We start from the raw sequence: 20,527 nt of genomic DNA on the forward strand, positions 1-20,527 counted from the left end.
CTCATCTTTGGATAAAATCTCAAGATTAAAAAAAAAAACACCTCAGGGGACTACTCTGGTCCAGGGGTTAAGACTTTATCTTCCAGTGCAGGGGGTGTGGGTTTGATACCTAGTCAGGGAGGCAAGATCCCACATGCCTTCTAGCCAAAAAACCAAAACAGAAAACAGAATGTTGTAACAAATTCAATAAAAACTTTAAAAATGGTCCATATTAAAAAAAAAAATCTCTAAAAATAAACCCCACCTGTGCTACTGATTATGAATATGTAGACTCAAATTACTGATTACATTCAGACCATTATGGTCAATGGTCAATGGTCAAGATTCAGTGCCCAGAGAAACAGGAAAGCAGAAGTCCTTCCAGACCACGTCCCCAACAGGGCTAACGTGTGTACCAGCCGCTTTGTGGTAGATGGGGGCAGGAGCAAAACTTCATCTCAAAGTGCACTGAATAGCACTTAGCCAGTATTTTACCCATATGTTTCTGTCAATAGAGACTTCTTAAACTGAAAGTTCCTGGAGGGCAGGAATTAGGCTCAGCTCATGAGGTCCCTAAGAGTCGGACATGACTGAGTGACTTCACTTTCACTTTTCACTTTCATGCATTGGAGAAGGAAATGGCAACCCACTCCAGTGTTCTTGCCTGGAGAGTCCCAGGGACAGGAGAGCCTGGTGGGCTCCTGTCTATGGTGTCGCACAGAGTCGGACAGGTCTGAAGCGACTTAGCAGCAGCAGCAGCAGGCTTTTCTATGCAAAGAGTCAGACACCCTGAAGCGACTAGCACAACACACTCTAGCAACCACCTCTTGATGCCTGAGCAGCTCTTCTCCACTTCATCCAGATCTCCTTTGTGGGTAGTAATCTTCCTCCTCTTCACTTGAAATGCTTTATGAGAAATGGAAGTTTAAACAAATACAGCCCATTGGGAGAAATAAAGCCTATGGCTGAAATTGGATTGACCTGCATTCCTTTGAGTTGGGTGATTTATTCTCCATGTTTCTCTAAGAGTTGAATCTTGGCTAATTATTTCTCTGGGAGGATTATGATCAAGAGGAGTTACATTTGGAGGCACAAACAGCCAAACAAACATTTTATTCATTGCATATAGATACTGAAAGGAAAGTCAAGGTAGAGAAGGGGCGTGTGTGCATGCTTAGTCGGGTCTGACTCTTTGTGGCCTCTTGGACTGTAGACCTCCAGGCTCCTCTGTCCATGGAATTTCCAGCAATAATGGAGTGGGCTGCCATTTCCCTTTCCAGGGGAATCTTCCCAACCCAGGTATCAAACTCCTATCTCCTGCATTGGCAGGCAGATTCTTTACCACTGAGCTACCGGGAATCCCAGACAAGGGGAGTCCAGGAGAAACAGAGTAGTAGAGAGCTGGGGCCAGCTTCTAATGGGATTTGAATTCCTGTTGCAGGCATCCAGATGATTTTAATTCAAGAGTTGATCTTTATGCTCTGAGCTGACACTCCTGCCACCAAAGCCCCATGGAAAGTAATCAGAACCACTTAAAACTGACATTTCTCAAGCTGAGAGCAGCTCCTTTGTGCTCCTGTTGAAGTATTGATTAGATTTGCCCAGGGAATTTTCCTATCAGAGGGAGAGACAATTGCAGAGGATGTTTGCATCTATTTATAAGTTCCTAGATGTGCAAGGACTTGAGGTCTCCGTAATGGATCTCCTTTCCTCCCTGGCACTTGGGGAGACCCAACTCTCTGGAGAGGTCCTTGAAACTTTTTCCTCAATGACAATTTATTGGTTTTCCCAGAAGAGGCCCTGAACCTCCAAGTTCCTTTCTTCTCCCCTGCAGAGTCCTTGTAAGAGCCTGCTGCTAACTTGTTCGTTCTTCATCATGGGCTTTCTGAGGATAGGTAGAATCTAATCTTCTCAAGGACTCTCTTGGAGTCCTTGGCATTCTTCCCTGAAAACCTCACCCCCCACCCCTGCCCACGACCATCAAAGAGTGTGTCCTGTGTAGAAGCCCCCACTGTCACCTGCACGGGTCTAAACTCAGGTGTGAAATCAGAGTGACCCAAGGGAAGAGTGAGGAGGATGCTCTCCAGGGAAGGGACTGGGACACTAGTCCTGAGCAGGGGTGACACTTGCCCTTTTGGGGCCATGAGGATGGCATGATATCCAGAGTGGACAAGAGGGGGTTGCATAAAGAGTTTCCTAGGTAAAATTTCAGAGGAGGAGACAATCAGGACCATATGTTAGATGGCAGAAATCATTTGAAATGTTTTCCTAGATCAGATATTTATTTATTTTTAACATTGTATGATTTATTTATTTATTGGCCATTCCACATGACTTGTGGGATCTTTGTTCCTTGAGCAGGGATTGAACCTAGGCAGTGACAGAGCCAAGTCCTAACCTCCAGACCACCAGGGAATTCCCTGGATCAGATATTAACAAATGCAGTAGGGCTGGGCTCTTAAAATGAGCAGGAATAAACAGGGCTTCACGATAGACTTTAGATAGTCTATAAAACCTCTGAAATCATTGTCAAAATCATAGATGTGGTCCATAGCTGTTATTAGAATCTCAAAGAGATATTGGGCTTCCCAGATGGCTCAGTGGTAAAGAACCTGCCCGCCAATGCAGGCGATGCAGTCTCGATCCCTGGGTCAGGAAGATCTCCTGGAGAAGGAAATGGAAATTCACTCCAGTATTCTTGTTCGGGAAGTCCCAGGGACACAGAAGCCTGGCAGGCTACAGTTCATGGGGTGGCAAGGGTCAACACAGCTTAGCAACTAAACAATAACAATAAAGAGGTATCAGTGGCACTTGGAAGGTTAAGAACCACTTAATCATTAGGGATGGTACGGGGAGGGAGGAGAGAGGGGGGTTCAGGATGGGAAGCATGTGTACACCCGTGGCGGATTCATGTTGATGCATGGCAAAACCAATACAATATTGTAAAGTAATTAGCCTCCAATTAAAATAAATAAATTTATATTAAAAAAAAAAAAACCACTTAATCAGTGACTTGTGTGTGTGGCATCCCTCCCCAGACCCTAGCAACCAGGAAACTTCTGGGAAAGCTGAACTAACTCCACATCAGGATAATATCAGTGGTAGGAATATTGCCCAGTGCAGCCTAGTCTCCTTGAAAGTCTACCCTCAGTGGGAAAGACTTCCTAAGCAAAACAGGAAACCCAGAGTTCATAAAAGAAAATATAGACAGATTTTATGATGTAAAACAGAAAAGTTTTTACACAGTAAAAACACTATAAACAAAATTAAAAACAAATGATAAACATAAAAATATTTATAATCTATATAGTAAAAGTTAATATTCTTAAAATACAAAAATAAAGTTTAAACATTGGGAAAAGACCTGAAGAGTTTATTTATAGAGGTAGATTCAAACAGCAATAAATAATTAAGAAAACCCACAAACCTCCCTAGTGATCAGATACATAAAAACTAAAACAGAAATACATTTCTCAACAAATAGATTAGAGAAATGAAGATCAATGATGTCTAATGTCTAGTCATAAACTGTTGTGGGAATATAAACTGATGTAATATTTTCAGAGAGAAATTCTCTAGCACCTAATTCAAACTGCATATAATTTTTGACCCAGAAAATTCACTTATAGAAATTTATTCCACAGAGAAGTCTTGCAAGTGTGTACAATGTTTACTGAGTCAATACAATAGGAAAAAAATCTGATAACAACACAAATATTAATAGTAGAACGATTCAAAATACATTACAATTGACTTGTGCTGTGGAATACTATGCAGTCATTAAAAATACTGGTGTTCCTTTGCATATATTGACATAGAAGAAGGTCCATGTTATAATACTGCACTTAAAAAAATAAATTTATGCCACAGTATAATTCTGTTTTTTCTTTATTATAAATTACAAAACATTTGTATATACCTGAGTTTAGTATATGTGCATATATTCATGGAGAAACATTTTATATAGGAATAGCCAACATTCTGGAAAAATGCATATTTATCTATTAAATTTCTCTTGTGATGTTGGAGAGTCACTTTTAAAAAAAAGTTTTCAGTGTATTGTTGAAACTAATACAGTTATGTAAAGTTTAAAAAAAAATAAAAAATAAAATAAAATTAAAAAAAAAAGAATGTTAAAAAAAAAAAAAAAGAAATTTTCAATCTCTGTGTAGTACTTTTATAATTATAAGCAAACAAAAATCTCCTTAAGAATGCTTCCCAACCTGGCTGTAATCTGGTTTCTACAAATCCTGCCTTGACCTAGTTTTGAGGTCCTGGCTAGAGGCTGGTCAGTTTCCCTTCTTGAACAGCCAATTAATTTCACACCCACAGCCACCTCTTTATGGGGCTCTCACAACTCTAGGCTGCTATTCACCTCCCCTAGTCACCCCAGGGCCAGGTACCAGACAACTAGGGACAGCCTCTAGGCTCCTGGTGAAATTACTCAAACAAGCCAACGCTAGGTCTGCTTTTCATGACTCCTATTCCTTCCCAAGGAAATGAGAATAATGGCTCTGGCCCACAGTTCCACTTTCTTTCTCTTCCTGTGACTGACCATGGTGCTTTCCTGGGTGGTCCTGCATGGGGCACTGTGTTCTTCCCAGGGAACTCTGCTCTGAGTATAACCAACTGTAAAACTCTTTCCCAGCTTTCCTCTCTTGATGTGCATCTGGCCCCACCATGGTTAATATGGTTGAAATACTAGTAAAACTTGTCTGTCCATGTTTTCCAGAAACACCCCATGGATAGACGCCCAGTGGTCACAGGGTGGATGCTGTCTGCTGCCTCTCCCCACAGGGCTTGCACCTGATGCACTTCAGCTCCACTTCATGGCTGAGGTGACTTGGCCTCTCACATCTGGTCCAGCATATCGATGGAGCAGTCATTGGCTAATGACCTGCTCATCTGGCCCAGCTCCCATCAAATACAGCCCAGCTTCATGGACCATCCTCCAGAAAACCTGACCAATGAAGCATACACAGAGCAAAACTCTGGGACTGTTAAACATGAAGCAGGCTGAAATAGGGGTCAGAAAACAGGCAGATAGATTCTCAGGAACTTGGCAGCAGGGGAAACCAGCAAGCTCTCTGAAGCCAGTCGTGTGAGCAGAAACAGGAGCATGGGTGGATATGGATGCTGAGGTGAGCACGCTGTAAGGAGCCAAATGGACACATTGAAAGGCAGGGTAAGGTAGGGGCCGAAAAAGTGGCTTGATGGTCAGAAATTAACATACTCACAGAAGAGGCAGTACAAATAATAAAGAGAAACAAGCTTGACTTCAAAGAGCTTGGATTTGATTCTGGTTGCCCTGTTGTTGGGCTAGGTGCACAGATGTGGGCACCTAAAGCACTTAAGTCCCTGCTTCTTCATCTGAAGAGCTGAGCATAGAGCTATCACCCCTCCTCCCATGGCATCTCACAGATGGCTGTGAGACACTGTGCCATGTGTCTCTCGTCACCACAAACCTGAGATCGAGGAGGCCCTAGAGCTGTAGGTGATAGAACAACTAACTGGGGGACAGCTTGATCCAGACGCTTCTTACTTACGTGTCCCTGTTCTGGCCCTTCTACAGCCCTCTGAGCAGAAGTGCTCAGGCCGTGGTGACCATTAGACAGAGGTGGGGAGACTCTGCTGCGGGGTGTCCTGATCCTTGGTTAGGCCTGATGTCCATCTTCTATATCTTTCCTCACATTGCAATTCTGGCCTCTATAGACCCTCAGATGCCACTTTCTTTGCCCAAACATCCCCTACTCCACATTCATACTGACTTTCCTCTCACCCCTCTTTGGGGCTGCTAAATTAAGAGGAACATGCCGGTACCCAAAATCTCAAGCCAAGATATGAACTCCCAAAGCCACCTCTGCCCGCCACCAGTTCCTCAGAAATCTCAAACAATTTCCATTATTGGCAGACACGGTGTTTCCTCTTTGCATGCTACTCTCCTACAACTGAAATTTGTAGACAAGAAAAATACAGCTGTTACACAGCACTAACTGGGCTTTTATGTGGCTTCACAGGCAGGAGACTGGCTATGGAATGCCACACACCTCCTTACCACGGCTTGCGTGCTGGGACCTCTATTCATTTTATGCATCGTGTGTCGCGGAATTTTCCAGGATGTGGTAGAGTCATGTGGTTTGCTCTCAGAATTATGCAAAAAGCTATTCTTTTTCTTGAGCAAGAACTCATAGGCACTCCAGAGCCCCGTTGACTCAGGCAGAGCTGTGGGGTGGGTTTTCCACAAAAAGAAGAAGTAATGAATTGACACTGACTATGTTAAGGAGTCCTCCCCAAAGGACTAGGAATTCCCTGCTCCAAGTTAAGTATGAGAGCCGTTCTGAAGCAGCAAGCCTTGAAAAACTCAGAGTGGACTTCAGATCCTTTAGCTTTGTGGTTTCATTATGTATCAGCTAAGAGAGACGCTGGAGAAGGATATGGTGACCCACTCCAGTGTTCTTGCCTGGAGAATCCCAGGGATGGAAGATCCTGGTGGGCTGCCATCTATGGGGTCACACAGAGTCGGAGACGACTGAAGTGACTTAGCAGCAGCAGCAGGAGAGACGCCCTTATTAGTTGCCTTTTTTTTTTTTAATTAAAATAATCAAGCCAATGGAGTGTTCTGTAGAAGGAAGTCTGGGAGAGCAGAGCCCTCTGTTCATTGGCATCAGGGCCCAGGAGGAAGTAAGCTATGTAAGCATTCTGAATCGAGCATGAGTATCTTGTAGATTCAGGGTGAGAACATGTATTTTCCCAACGAGAGGAGGATGAGCTGAGGCCCTTGTCTTGCAGGTTGACCTTGGCCTCCTGTGAAAGAGTGTTGTGTCTGGATTGTCCAGCCGCTCAGGGAGCACCTGGGTGGCTCACATTGCTCTGAGCTACATTCAGGCCTTCGGTCCCTTATCACTGGATGTTCACGTTGATTTGCCTCCAGACTTCTCAGGCAAGCACTGTAGCTGCAAGTTCAACCTGTAGGTGAATAAGGCTGCTCATCTCCTCTCTGTAAGCGTTTAGGATGTGAGAAGGGAGGAGGAGGAAGGGGAGGAGGAGGAGGAATGAAACGCAAATGAGGAGAGGACCTTTGGGATGATAGCAAAGCTTGGCAACGTCTGAAGGGAAGACTCCTCAACTTCTGGGATAACTCCAGCCCCCACTGCTGTGTGTGGGGTGCTTCTGCCCTGTGGGTGTCAAGAAGGCCCTCCTCTCCCCATCACACCCTCCAAAGCTCAGCCATGGCCTGCTGTGTGGTGCTTCTGTGCCATACGCTCTATTAATAGGGTATGAATTCAGTCTCATTACTTGAGCCCGCCTATCTTCACCACATTAACCTTCAGATTAAATGTTCAGAGTCCCGGCCAGGTCCACTACTAACTTTCCCCACCCTCTTTCTGAATTGGCTGCATGTGAGTCACACCCCTTTGGATACTAAAGTTCAGAGAACGCATCTGAAGATATCTCTTCTAAAACCGTCTTGGAGGCTCTGAGGAATCTTATTCCCAGACTGCCCCCAACTGAATTCCTCCTCACACTGGAATCCACAGTTTCAATGAAACATTGGCTCATGACCTTCATTTTTAGACAAGAAAAACCATCTTAGACTTCCAACTATCCATTCTAACCCAAAGAGGCTTCACAAATGATCTATTTTCTGAACTGTTGCCTCTCCTCATTATCACCATGATTACAAACATGGCCACACTATTCTTGAAAAAATTATTCAGGTTCCAACTGTGTAAAAAGATACAAGATGAAAAGGAACATTTTCTCTCCATTTTCCCATTGCCTCCTCGCAGCAAAGATTCTCAGTATTATTGCAGTTACCGTCATAACTCTAAATGACATGCTTATTTCTTTATCTGGATTCAACAACTTCCAGCTGCATCTGCTGTTACCAGACTCAGGTTTGGCTACTCGCCACTCAAAAGCCAATACTCAAGGGGCAAGTGTTGGTAGAAAGGAAAGCTGCTTCAAACAGAAAAGTCGGCAATCTGAGGAGAAGGCGGACTCATGTCCTGAGACCAAGGCCTAAGATTCTGCTCAGCCGTGAGTTGTTTTTAACTTTTTATTCTGTATTGGAGTATAGTCAATTAACAATATTGTGATAGTTTCAGGTGAACAGTGAAGGGACTGAGCCACACATATACATGTATCCATTCTCCCCCAGACTCCCCTCCCATCCAGGTGGCCACAGGACCATGAGCAGAGCTCCCCGTGCTGTACAGCAGGTGCTTGTTGGTTATCCATTTTAAACACAGCGGTGTGTACGTGTCCATCCCAAACTTCCTGATTATCTCTTCCCCCCATTCTTCCCCCATCAGCAACCATAAGTTTGTTCCTAAGTCTGTGAGTCTGTTTCTGTTTTGTTAAGTACATTTGTATCAATTCTTTCTAGATTCCAGGATGTCATATGATACTTCTCCTTCTCTGTCTGACTTACTTCACTTAGTATGACAATCTGTAGGTCCATCTATGTTGCTGCAAATGGCATTACTTCATTCTTTTTAATGTCAGCCGTGGCAGTTTTTAAAGGGAAAAGGGGAGAAGGATCTTAATGAATCATCAAGGCAGGAGGTCAAGCTCCACATCAATTTCTATCGTGTGCTGGCTGGCTGACTCCTTGTGATCTTTCTTCAGATGGCATCTCATCCCTTTGTGGTCTGCCTGCAGGATTGCTAAGGGGGCTATTGGGAGTGGAGAGCTGGTCATTCCTTTACTGCTTAATTTTTCATTCTTATAGTAATCTGGGAAAAGAATCAGCAGGTTAGGCAAGACATAGTGTGCACTCAGGAGAGAGCATAATTCAGGAGTTCGGTTAAATTACCTAATGATCTCATGCCTATAATTAGATTTTTTAAGGTTAGAGGAGAACAGAAATAGGCAAACAGGAAAAGGGCAAAAGAGCTGCTTTCACTGTTACTCCCAGCTCAGGGTAATGCTTCTGCCCCCAAAAGTGGTGAAAAGTTAAAGATTTTGCTTCATCTGTACTTGCAGATAAATCTTTTTTTCTACAGCCCCTCCCACCTCCAAGTGCCCCCTCTTTGAGGCCCTGTGTCTCTGGAACCAGATGGCATTTATGAACGTGAGGGTTCACATTAGGATGAGCTATTTTTTAAAACTATTTGTTGTTGTTGTTCAGTCACTAAATCATGTCTGACTCTTTGCAACCCCATGGACTGCAGCACACCAGGCTCCTCTGTCCTCCACTACCTCCTGGAGTTTGCTCAAATTCATGTCCACTGGGTCAGTGATGCTATCAAACCTTCTCATCCTCTGCTGCCCCCTTCTCCTTTTGCCTTTAATCTTTCCCAGCATCAGGGTCTTTTCCAATGAGTCGGCTCTTCGCATCAGGTGGTCAAAGTACTGGTGCTTCAGCTTCAGCATCAGTCCTTCTTACTTATTTATTTATTATTATTGGCTATGCTGGGTTTTAGTTGCAGTACTTAGGATTTCCCTTGAAGCACGTAGGATCTTCTGTTGCAGTGTGCTGGCTTCTCTCTAGTTGTAGTGGGTAGGCTGCAGAGCATCTGGGCTCTGTGATTTTGATATGAAGGCTTAGTTGCTGCACTGCATGTGGGATCTTAGTTCCCTGACTAGGGACTGAACCCATATTCCCTGAACTGAAAGGCAGATTCTCAATCACTAGACAAGGGAAGTCCCTAGGATGAGCTTTGATGATGACTGGTATTGGGGAGGAAGAACATTTTCTCCCCACTTCTAGGTTCTTTTGGATGGATTAAGAGTTAAATTGGCATGAGGCAGATTAACAGGGGAAAATCACACAAAAAATTAATAGCATGGATATATGGGAAAGATCCAGGAAAATTGAGTAACATGCCAAATAGCCAAATCCCTCACCTTAAATACCATCTTCAACTTAAGACAAAAGAAGATGTTAGGGTAGTGGTTGTGGGCTTTCAAGGGAGGGAAGGCAATTGACAGGGAGATGGAAAAGCGAATTTTGGCACCTAAGTGTTTGCTGGGCCCTGCAGAGAAAATGGGACTCAGATGCTGCTGCTGCTGCTGCTGCTAAGTCGCTTCAGTTCTGTCTGACTCTGTGCGACCCCATAGACGGCAACCCACCAGGACTCAGAGGGGAGCTTAAACAAACAGACTTTGCTGTAGTTCATACTACAGTGACCTACAAGGCTAGCTCCTTTCCTAGGACAGATTCTCTGTCTACATTCTTTAGGCAGCAATCTTTGGGGCCTTGGTTGTTTTCAACTCAAACTAATCTGCATGCCAAAGACAGTGATTGGGGTGTCAAATTTTGTTGGCCTACACTGGCAAGGGTGGAAAGGGAACCCACAGAGTCTCACCTCTGGTGTCCACTCAAGATCTGTACTGAGAGAGGACCAAACAGCAGAGCAAAGCTAGTGCTTCCGTATCGTCTTGCGTTCTTCTGCTCTCTTTCATGATCAGATAGCACCAGGCTAGCTGGAAGCACAGGTCCTAGGGCGGAGGGTAAAAAGCACATCAAACTCTGCCTCTGATCTCCTCATCCAGTCCCTGTTGCCCATGGGCTGCCGAGAGCACTGGATCCCTTCCCAGCCCCACCTGGTCATAGACGAGCCGAGGGCAGCGATGGGTTACAGGTGCCTCGCAAGCATCAGGGGCCCGGAGAAATGAGGTAAAATGAGGTGCCACATGGGGGGAGAGCTGTCAGCCTGAGTCTCCTTGTTCACCCTCCCATGTGCTACACCAACCTTCTGTCTTCGTCTTCCATTGTCTCATAATCCACCCCCCACCCCGCCCCGCAAGACAATCCTGCACTGGAGACTATCACAACACAGGACAGAAATCCAAAGATCTTCAGCCATCTTCACCATAGGTGATTGCTCATTGGTTGTTTCCAACACTTTAACTTGAATTTGCTAAGACTTCTCCATCTAGACGGATGCTGTCCAACAAGGTGATCACCAGCCACATATGTGACTATTTAAATATAAACAAATTAAAATTAGATAAAACTGGAAGTGTTCAGTAGCTACTTGTGGCTTGTGACCACCGTGTTGGAGAGTAGAGAGATGAAAGAGTTCTATCACCGCAGACATTTCTAGTCTAGACTTTCTATTCTGACTCTTATAGCTCCAAACTCTCCTCCCTCCATAGTACCATTCCTTTATAGCACACAAAAGCCCACAATTTATTTTTGTCTAGACCTCTCCCTAGATGGGACTCCACATATCTCTACATAAGGAAAGCTCCTTCAAAGGTTTTCCCTACGCCGAAGACCAGCTCTCCCCCTCTGATCAGAATTGCCTCTCTCCATGGGGAGCTGTGGAGAAGGCGATGGCACCCCACTCCAGTACTCTTGCCTGGAAAATCCCATGGATGGAGGAGCCTGGTAGGCTGCAGTCCATGGGGTCGCTAAGAGTCGGATATGACCGAGCAACTTCACTTTCACTTTTCACTTTCATGCATTGGAGAAGGAAATGGCAACCCACTCCAGTGTTCTTGCCTGGAGAATCCCAGGGACGTGGGAGCCTGGTGGGCTGCCGTCTGTGGGGTCGCACAGAGTCGGACACGACTGAAGTGACTTAGCAGCAGCATGGGGAGCTGGAGCACTGGAGTAATTTGCCCTTTTCTTTGGGGGAAGAAGAGCAAGCTAGCTCCCACGGGGGCCAGCAAGACAGTGTGGCCATCTTCATTGAATGGAGCCATCTCCATCTACACAGAATCTGAGGGTTGGACAAGATGTCAGACACTGATGATCTGAACTGGGCTAATCAGAACTGAGTACTTGGGCACTTACTTACTTTAGTGAACAGAGTAGTCGGTGAGTCCAACTCCCTATTTTGAGGAAAACTCTGAGCTGGTGAAACAACCAGCCCAGTTAGTGAGGAAAGGCCTGAAATCTGTGTGATGCCTGAGTGTGGGCAGAGAGATTGACCCAGGAATGGGCTACAAGCAAATGGAAACACGAGAAAAAAACTAAGGCTTTACAAATGAAATATGTACATTTCAGAAAAAAGTTTATTCTGGAATGGAATTATTTTAAATAAATCCCATTTTCCATTTGATGTTCAACATAGAATTGGAAAGTTACCCTTAGCAATGCAGCAAGAGTTAAAGTGTGTGTGTGTGTCTATTTTAACTAGGGAAAAAATCCAATAACTTTTCTTTATTAAACACTAATGTCAATACTCATGTTGAAAACAATACATTTTTCTACTCAAAATGAAAGCAGTGATGGACACATAGTCAGCAATCAATATGTACTTGCTGACTGATTGAAAGTAAATCACAAAATAAAAATACAAATTAGGAGCCCAGCCTCTGCTGACCATTCTCTCCCCAGACTAACGAGTTGTTTACTTCTCTAGTGATGGCTTCTCATTAGGGATTGTTAGTACAAAACAGTGCTTGTTGAGGCTGGGCCTAAACTAATCTGTGTTAGAGATCAGTCTCTATCTTGAGTGGTACAGCCACAGAGATAAGATGGCAGGCACAAAACCTCAATCCTTTTCTTTTTACAGTGGGTTGTGATTGAATTGGCATTTCAATTCTATGATTGGAGAAGCGCTGCTTACTTGGGGCAAATCATGGGTTTGAGGGACAAAAAAAGAGGTACTTACTGGTTAGGAATCTCAAACCAGACAGTCTAGTCTACGCAGGAGCTGTGAATGTTTGTCCTGAATGTAGCTTCTGCACATGATCATATGCCAATAATAGCAACAATTGCAATGAGCATGTGACCATTTCTCCTGCTTCTGATGAAACTGACCTTACAGATTGCTTTGGAGAGGATGATGCTTCCCTTCCCATCTCTGATAATAAAGTGCAAGCTTTATAAGTCGTAACAAAGAGACTCCAGATGTCACATCTCAAACCTCAAACAAGATGGAAGTTAAGTTCTCTCTCACAGAACAATCCAGAGCCAGCAGTCAGGATCCACTCCTCTGTCATCCAGGGACCGAGGCCAGCAGGGTAGATCATCCACTCTCAGTGTGTGGTTTCCAAGGCTGCCCCCGTCTTTTGCCATGTCTACCCAGCAGAAAGGAAAGGGAGCCTGGAGAAGTGTGGCCCTGTGAGTGGCTATATGTCTATGGAGTCATATTCCATTGGAGCTAACTTGGCTACACTTGGCTGCCAGCGAGGCTGGGACTAGTACGTTTCTAGCCAGGCTCCATGTGTTCTAGCCATTACTCTAGCCAAAAGTGAAAGTCGCTCAGTCGTGTCCAAGTCTTTGCGACCCCATGGACTATACAGTCCATGGAATTCTCCAGGCCAGAATACTGGAGTGGGTTGCCTTTCCCTTCTTCAAGGGATCTTCCCAACCCAGGGATCGAACCCAGGTCTCCCACATTGCAGGCGGATTCTTTACCAGCTGAGCCACAGGGAAGCCCAAGAATACTGGAGTGGGTAACCTATCCCTTTTCCAGGGGATCTTCCCGACCCAGGAATCGAACCAGGGTCTCCTGCATTGCAGGTGGATTCTTTACCAATTGAACTATCAGCCAAAAGGCGAGCACATAATCCAACCTTGGTAAAGAACACTCTCCCAAGCATAGAAATTTTAATATTGAGCAGAATAGCAAGAAGAATGCAAATGGTTGAAGCCAATCCATCTCAATGGCAGAGTTGCTGATTGGAGGAGGGGGAGGAGGTGGAGATGGTAGACCTAAAGGATCGTCAGCAATAGGAGATAAGCAAGCTGCAATTTCCCTCTTTCCTTCCCTGGTTCCTGGCTGGATTCAATCCCATCTATCCCCTTGAATGGCCACAACCTCCGCGTACCATTGCATTGACTTTGTAACTGGGAAGGACCCTGTGGGGCCTTCCCAGGACAGACCTCCTTCCCCATATCCTCTGCTATAGCTCCTTTCTGAAGTACCCAGATAGCAGAATCTGATGCACACCCTCTGAGTTGTTTTACAGATGCTAAAACCATCACCAAATGGAAGAAATTAACTACCTGATGATCATCCCAGACCCACTGGCACGTAAAGACTGATAATGTTAACAACCCTCTTACCTCACCATCAACCAATCAGAGAATTGTGAACAAACTGATCACATACCCTGTGACCACCCCCACTTCCTCACCTGTCCTTTAAAACTGCCTCGATGAAACCCTTTGGAGAGCTTGGGGTTTTAGAGCATGAGCCATCCATTCTCCTTGTATTGTCAGCTTTACAATAAATGCTGCACTTTCCTTCAGCACAACCCAGTGTCAGTAGATTGGCTTTTCTGCATGCATGTGAGCAGATCCAAGTTTGGTTTGGTAACAATTTCTACCAGCTAGACTCCTGGACTGCCCGAATTCCTGACCGGTTTTTCACATCTCCCTCTGGCACCCCTGTAAGCATTGTCTCTGCTTATGGCTAACCAGAGATAGTGTTCATTATTTGCAAGAAAGATGCAACTGATACAACTACCTCTTGCAACCACCTGCTGCTAAGTCGCTTCAGTCGTGTCCAACTCTGTGCAACCCCATAGACAGCAGCCCACCAGGCTCCCCCGTCCCTGAGATTCTCCAGGCAAGAACACTGGAGTGGGTTGCCATTTCCTTCTCCAATGCAGAAAAGTGAAAAGGGAAAGTGAAGTCGCTCAGTCGTGCCTGACTCTTAGCGACCCCACGGACTGCAGCCTACCAGGCTCCTCCATCCATGGGATTTTCCAGGCAAGAGTACTGGAGTGGGGTGTCATTGCCTTCTCCCTTGGAATCACCTACAGCTTGACGAAATAACAAAGCTCTCTTGTGCATCTACTGTGTGCTAGACAATGTTCTAGGCAGTAGGATACATCGATGAGTGAAACAGACCAGGACCCGGCCCTCACTGAGCCGCCTCTTCTGATTTCCTGAAAGCAAAGCTCTTGGCTTTGGGGCTCTCTTCTCTGTTTCTTGGGTGGGAGCCTGAAACTCCAGTTGTGACTCAGCAGGTTTCCCCCCAAGACAAATGCACAATAAGATTACAGTAAGAACCCTACACATGGATGAGGTCTGTTTTGAGAGTGCATTCATAAGTTCAATTTATTCACAAGCCCACCAAAGTTATCTTGCTGCTGCTGCTGCTGCTAAGTCGCTTCAGTCGTGTCCGACTCTGTGTGACCCCACAGACGGCAGCCCACCAGGCTCCCCCGTCCCTGGGATTCTCCAGGCAAGAACACTGGGGTGGGTTGCCATTTCCTTCTCCAATGCATGAAAGTGAAGAGTGAAAGTGAAGTCGCTCAGTCATGTCCAACTCTAAGTGATCCCATGGACTGCAGCCTACCAGGCTCCCCCATCCACGGGATTTTCCAGGCAAGAGTACTGGAGTGGGATGCCATTGCCTTCTCCAAAAGTTATCCTAGGTACCCAATTAACACAATTGGCTATATAGTACTGTACTAAAATAGGTTGACAGTACTTTTCACACAAATAATACATAAAAACAAATGAACACAAAAAATAAATTTTTAAAAATCCTTAAAAAGTATGGTAGTACAGTACAACAGCTGACAGGCAGGGGCTGGCATCAAGGGAACAGGCAGAAAGGGTTGCTGATTGGAGGAGGGAGAGGAGGTGGGAGATGGTAGAGCTAAAGGACTGTCAGCAATAGGAGATAAGCAAGCCGCAATTTCCCTCTTTCCTTCCCTGGTTCCTGGCTGGATTCGATCCCATCTATCCCCTTGAATGGCTGCAATCTCCACGTACCATCCTACGTTCCGGTCCTGTGCCCCAAAAGCTAACCAGTGCTTCTTCAGGTAAAGAGCATCCCCCCGCCACTTCCTGGGTCGCAGATCTCTGATTCCTCCACTCCTGCTTCTTCCTCTCGCCTCTCTCCATCCTTTCTTGGCACTTGGCACTTCTTAGCAGTGCCAGATGTGTCAAACCACAGCTTTCACACTTGCTTCCAGACATCCTGGGCTTGAAGTAAAGATACTGCACTCCTGTGCTCCGTACAGTACTATACAGTAAAGTACACAAAAGCACGGCCGCTTGTTGAGGATGCATGCACGTGGCAGTGTGTGCCAGACCCATGCACTAACTTGTGCGAATGCACACTCACATCTCTGAAAGTTTGCAGCTTGAGGGTCCCTATCCTACGTAGGGGACTTGCTGTTTCAACACCACTGCTGCTGTCCTCGGGTGGTCTCACTTTTGTGTTGCTTGTGGCTGTGTTTGCAGCATGTAAATGAATTGCAGTGCATCTTACACGTGAGTTTTTTCTGGGCAGCGATTTGACAATTAGGCTGCAGCCTCGACATCTCCACCAGCTACAGGCCGAAGGTTGGTGACAAGTTAGAATTTACATATTAGCGGGCATCAGTGTGCCGCTCTCCAGAGAACCCAAAGGAGAATTCCACCTCCCCTCAGGCTATTATTACAGGCATCCAACACCAAGGAGCACATTTGAAAAAGGATCCCTTCATTAGGTCTCCCCTTTACCTCATTGTCATGCAAATAGCCCAAATCAAGGAGTCTAAAAAGTGCTGGTGAGGTGACTGGAGAGCATCTTAAGTAAGTAACAAGTCAATGTTCAGGGCATTCCTTGATTAATTGGGGGTCAGAGCAAAATACCACAGGCTTCAGCCAATGGGAACTTGCTGACACCAAATCATCTTTGAATACCCTCTAGTAACGTGAGAAACTCCCGCTTGCTATTTCTGTCAAGTCTTTTTCCCACTTTTCCTTGAGGAGAGGAGTTTCGACGTGAAAGAAGAGGTGGGGCTTGTAAGGAGTTGCCAGCTGCAAACATTCAAGCTAATTAGCAGGGCTCCGGGCTGCAGGGCGGTGAGGATGTCTGGGCGGGGTGGGAGCAGGGTGGACCAGTACGCTTCATAATAGCAGCCTAACAGGTCTCAACCCTCGAGATACACGGTGGAAAGAAGGCATGAATAATTCAGTGAGCACGAGGTCCTGAACCCACGTTTTCTCTCATAAAGAGGAAAGCCAGGAGCCTGAGGTACCAAGTTTGAAGCCTATCAGAGCTAAATCTCCCTCTTTCAGAGCTTCTTACTAAGTGCTGTGTAGGTGTGAAAAGCCTTATTACCATGTAATTTTGTTGGGAGCAGACTTCCAAGTACCTGCTTTACTTTATATTCACACACACAAAAAAGATCAAAATGCATTTTATTTCCTAACAATAGCCAATTTGGCTATAATTATTGTAAAATACTGAATTTGAAAGCATAGAGCCCAAGTGACTCCCCACATCGCTCCCCTACATACATGAATATCTTCTTATTTATTGCCTTCCCCATAATGAACTTAGAGATAAACAACAGAAAAAGTAATTTGTTTTTTGACAATGCTGAACCTTTGAATAGAGAAAATCACACAGTTGAACACAGAGCGCAGTCCTGTGTGGTAAGTGGTATCCATGGCAACCAATAGATTTTATGCTAAGTCTGGCCTTTAAAAACATTTCACGTTTACCACTGAGAAAAAGATGGCCTTGATTTAAAAATGATACAAGTACTTCGAATGGGCATGCTTTCTGCTCTGGGCTGCAAACACAATTAAGAAGCATCTCCTCAGCACCAAATCACCTCAATAGGATCTCTGCCATCCTGGAGGAACATTCCAGCCTACTTGAAAAAAAGAGAGGAGGATTGAATGTGTTGAGGATTGAATGTGTTGTATTCTGCTGCAGTGGCTTAGGAGGTTTGGTTTTCACTGGTTCTCCTTGTATTTAACACCAGGAGTAAAAAAATAGGGAGTAAATATAGCACATGTGCCTCTTATCTCAGCCTGTGCTCATGGTGAGTGTGAAAATGTTATGGCCCACTTATCTGGGGAGCAGCTCCAATCACACCAACTTCTTATAACTTGACATACGGGATGGAGAAATACCCACCATACCATCCTCAGACGGAGCACTGTAAATCAGTGTCTGGTCACATTTAGAACTCGGGTACTGAAAATGGAATGCAGCTGTGGCAAAGAGAAGATGTTGCTCTAATGATATACTTGAAGAAAATCAGAAAGGGCAAGTCCCCTTCTTTAAAAAGAGAAAAAGAGAGATTTGATCAATGATGCATCAAAGGAAGGAAACATTAATGTCTTGGGGAGGAGTTCATTTTGCTACACTTCCTTTGATAGCTTCCTTGAGATGGCATTTCCATTTCCGTTGGTGAGATGGGTTGTCCTTTCTTGCCCAGGATGGGATTATTTCAGCCCTGCTGAGTCAGAGAAACCTCACTGTACTTCCGCTGAAGGTATTTGCAGCTGGAGGGCTTTTGGAATTGACTTGTGTTATGGTCTGAGCTGTGTTCCCACCACTCCCCCCGAAAAAATAATTCACATGTTGAAGGCCTACCCCCATACCTCAGAATGTGACTTACTTTGGGAAAAGGGCCTTTAAGGAAGTGATTAAGTTAAAATGAGGCTGCTAGAGTCAGCCATAATCCAATCTGACTGGTGTCCTTATACGAAGAGAAACTGTGGACTCATAGAGACACCTGGGTGTGCCTACGCAGAGGGAAGACAGTGTGAGCACACAGCGAGAAGGCAGCCATCTGCAAGCCAAGGGTAGAGGCCTCGGGAGAAACCAAAACTGCAGACACCTTGCTCTCAGAATTCCAGCCTCTAGAACTGCGAGAAAATTCATTTCTGCTGTGTAAGCCACCCAGGCTGTGGTAGAATATCATGGCAGCCCTGGAAAACCCATGCAACTGGGGTGGGAGTGGCCATCCGCTTACATTTTAGGACAACTTCTCAGAAAATGCAGCTCATGGGGGAAGGAGGTCAGGCTTGAAGAAGCAGCAGTTGTTGTACCTTCCCTGAAGTGGAGGGTGTCAGTGGGAGGGAAAGGCGTTTCCTTCACAGATACCTCTTCTGCCTCCTCTGATTCAGCCATCCACACTTGCCCATGGCAAGTGGGACAGCTTTGCAGTGCCTCGCCATTAGCTTCAATGAGTCAAGGATACTTTCTGAGTCATCAACATTTTGTAAAGACAAAAACTCATGCTTCCTTCAAACTGCCCAATCCCTGAGAAGGGCCCAGGAGGGTGGTGATGCCAGAAAGGGTGAGGGAGCGGGGGAAACAGGACTGCACTCTGTTCCTTGTATGCACGAGCTTTGCTTGGTGTCTGGGCCTCAGGCCCAGCATCACACGTCAGCCACCTGCCCAAAGGCAGGAGCCATCCATCTTGGCGAGATCATTTTCTTCTCTCAGTCCACAGAGAGCTCTGGGCTCTCTTTGACCAGGGGAAGAATGTTGACTGTTCCACAGACTGAAACATAAATCACTCTCTCTAGGCCTTGTTAACTTCTACTTATAAACTGTTTTAATGTAGAACTGTCAGGACCCAGTGAAAATAATGGGTGGTGACAGGTTTAGGATTAAAATCTTCTCAGGTAGTTAGGATGGTGAGTTAGGTTATAAATTGCTTTTAAAGAGCTGAGACATGGACTATGAGCTTCCCATGCGAACTCCAAATGGACACCAATGAGGCAGCTGGGACAAGTATATGCTGGTGATTCATCTTAATTATTTGTCAGCAAAGCCATCATAATCAGACATGTCTTTCATTTTGATGAAAATGACCCTTGGTAATCTCCAAAGGTTCTTGTCTGAAAAGCACCATTGAGAAGAAGTTGAATCTTCTGAGGCTTGAGATTTTATGCTTCAAGCAAGGAGGCTTGAATCAGAAAAAATATACCAACCGATGTAAAGATATAGCTCAAGTGTCCAACTATAGATGCATCCATAAATCTTTGAGATGACCTCATTTGCTTCAGTTCTGGGCGTCAGTGGGCTCTTTTTTTCTCTCAGAACTTTTTAGAGCTCAGGACTTATTGGAGAGGTAGGGCTGTTTACTCTTAGGGAGGCAGAACTTTGAGGAAGAACCAGGACTTGCCATTACAGTGCATAGCAGAGGTGTGGATGGTAGACTAAGGAAGTCAAGTGAGTAGACAAAGCAAACAGCACCACCCCCAGCCACTGAGAAGCAAATGACTTTCTCAGGGAGTTAAAAACGATGTATAGATGATTCCCTGGAGGAGGGCATGGCAACCCACTCCAGTATTCTTGCATGGAGAATCCCCATGGACAGAGGAATATGGTGGGCTACAGTCCAGGGTCGCAAAGAGTCAGACACAGCTGAGTGACTAAGCACAGCACAGAGATGTCCATCAGGTGAATGAAACGTGACTGGGAATCCAGGCAAGAGCCAGGTTGAGCACTGAGTGGGGAGAGAGGAGGAGCCCCCAGGATCAAGGAAACTTGCTGTCTGACAAGGGCTCCGCATTGCTTGGGGAACTCAGGGGAGTACAATGTCACACAGAGGCATCCCCAGAGGTCAGACTCTCAGACGCTTTTATTCCCCAACTCACTCCGCAAGCACTTATTATATGCCTGCTGTGTGCCAACACTGTTCCAGGGTCTGTGGCACTTCACTAAATAAAACCAACAAAACCTATCTCCTCATGGAACCTATCAGTACATTCTAGGAGGATCCCTCACTCCACATTGAGCCTCATCCATCAAAGGAGACCAAGGCTAGTTATGTGGTTTGTTCCTTGAGACTAGAGCTGCCTGCGAAGGGCTGGGAAAATATTTGTCAGGAAATGAGCTGGCGGGGATGGCTGCCTCAGAGTCACACTTTCTCTGCCCAGCACTTC

General features: G+C 45.4%; 2 long non-coding RNA genes across 2 annotated transcripts in view; one reads left to right on the top strand and one right to left on the bottom strand.

Annotated features, from left to right (window-relative positions):
• Positions 1–8,051: 8,051 nt before the first annotated feature.
• On the bottom strand, positions 8,052–16,588 carry LOC129629995 (uncharacterized). Its single transcript, XR_008703455.1, has 3 exons — positions 15,614–16,588; positions 10,293–10,425; positions 8,052–8,717 (listed from the first exon to the last, which is right to left on the bottom strand). It is a non-coding gene; the product is annotated as an uncharacterized LOC129629995 (long non-coding RNA).
• A 148-nt stretch (positions 16,589–16,736) lies between these two features.
• LOC129629994 (uncharacterized) overlaps positions 16,737–20,527 on the top strand; it is a 49,114-nt gene continuing 45,323 nt past the window's right edge. Inside the window, exon 1 of the long non-coding RNA XR_008703454.1 lies at positions 16,737–18,521. This is a non-coding gene — a long non-coding RNA (uncharacterized LOC129629994). The remainder of the gene's footprint in view (positions 18,522–20,527) is intronic.

The sequence above is a fragment of the Bubalus kerabau genome, chromosome 16 (genome assembly GCF_029407905.1).
Source record: "Bubalus kerabau isolate K-KA32 ecotype Philippines breed swamp buffalo chromosome 16, PCC_UOA_SB_1v2, whole genome shotgun sequence".
Classification (NCBI taxonomy): domain Eukaryota; kingdom Metazoa; phylum Chordata; class Mammalia; order Artiodactyla; family Bovidae; genus Bubalus; species Bubalus kerabau.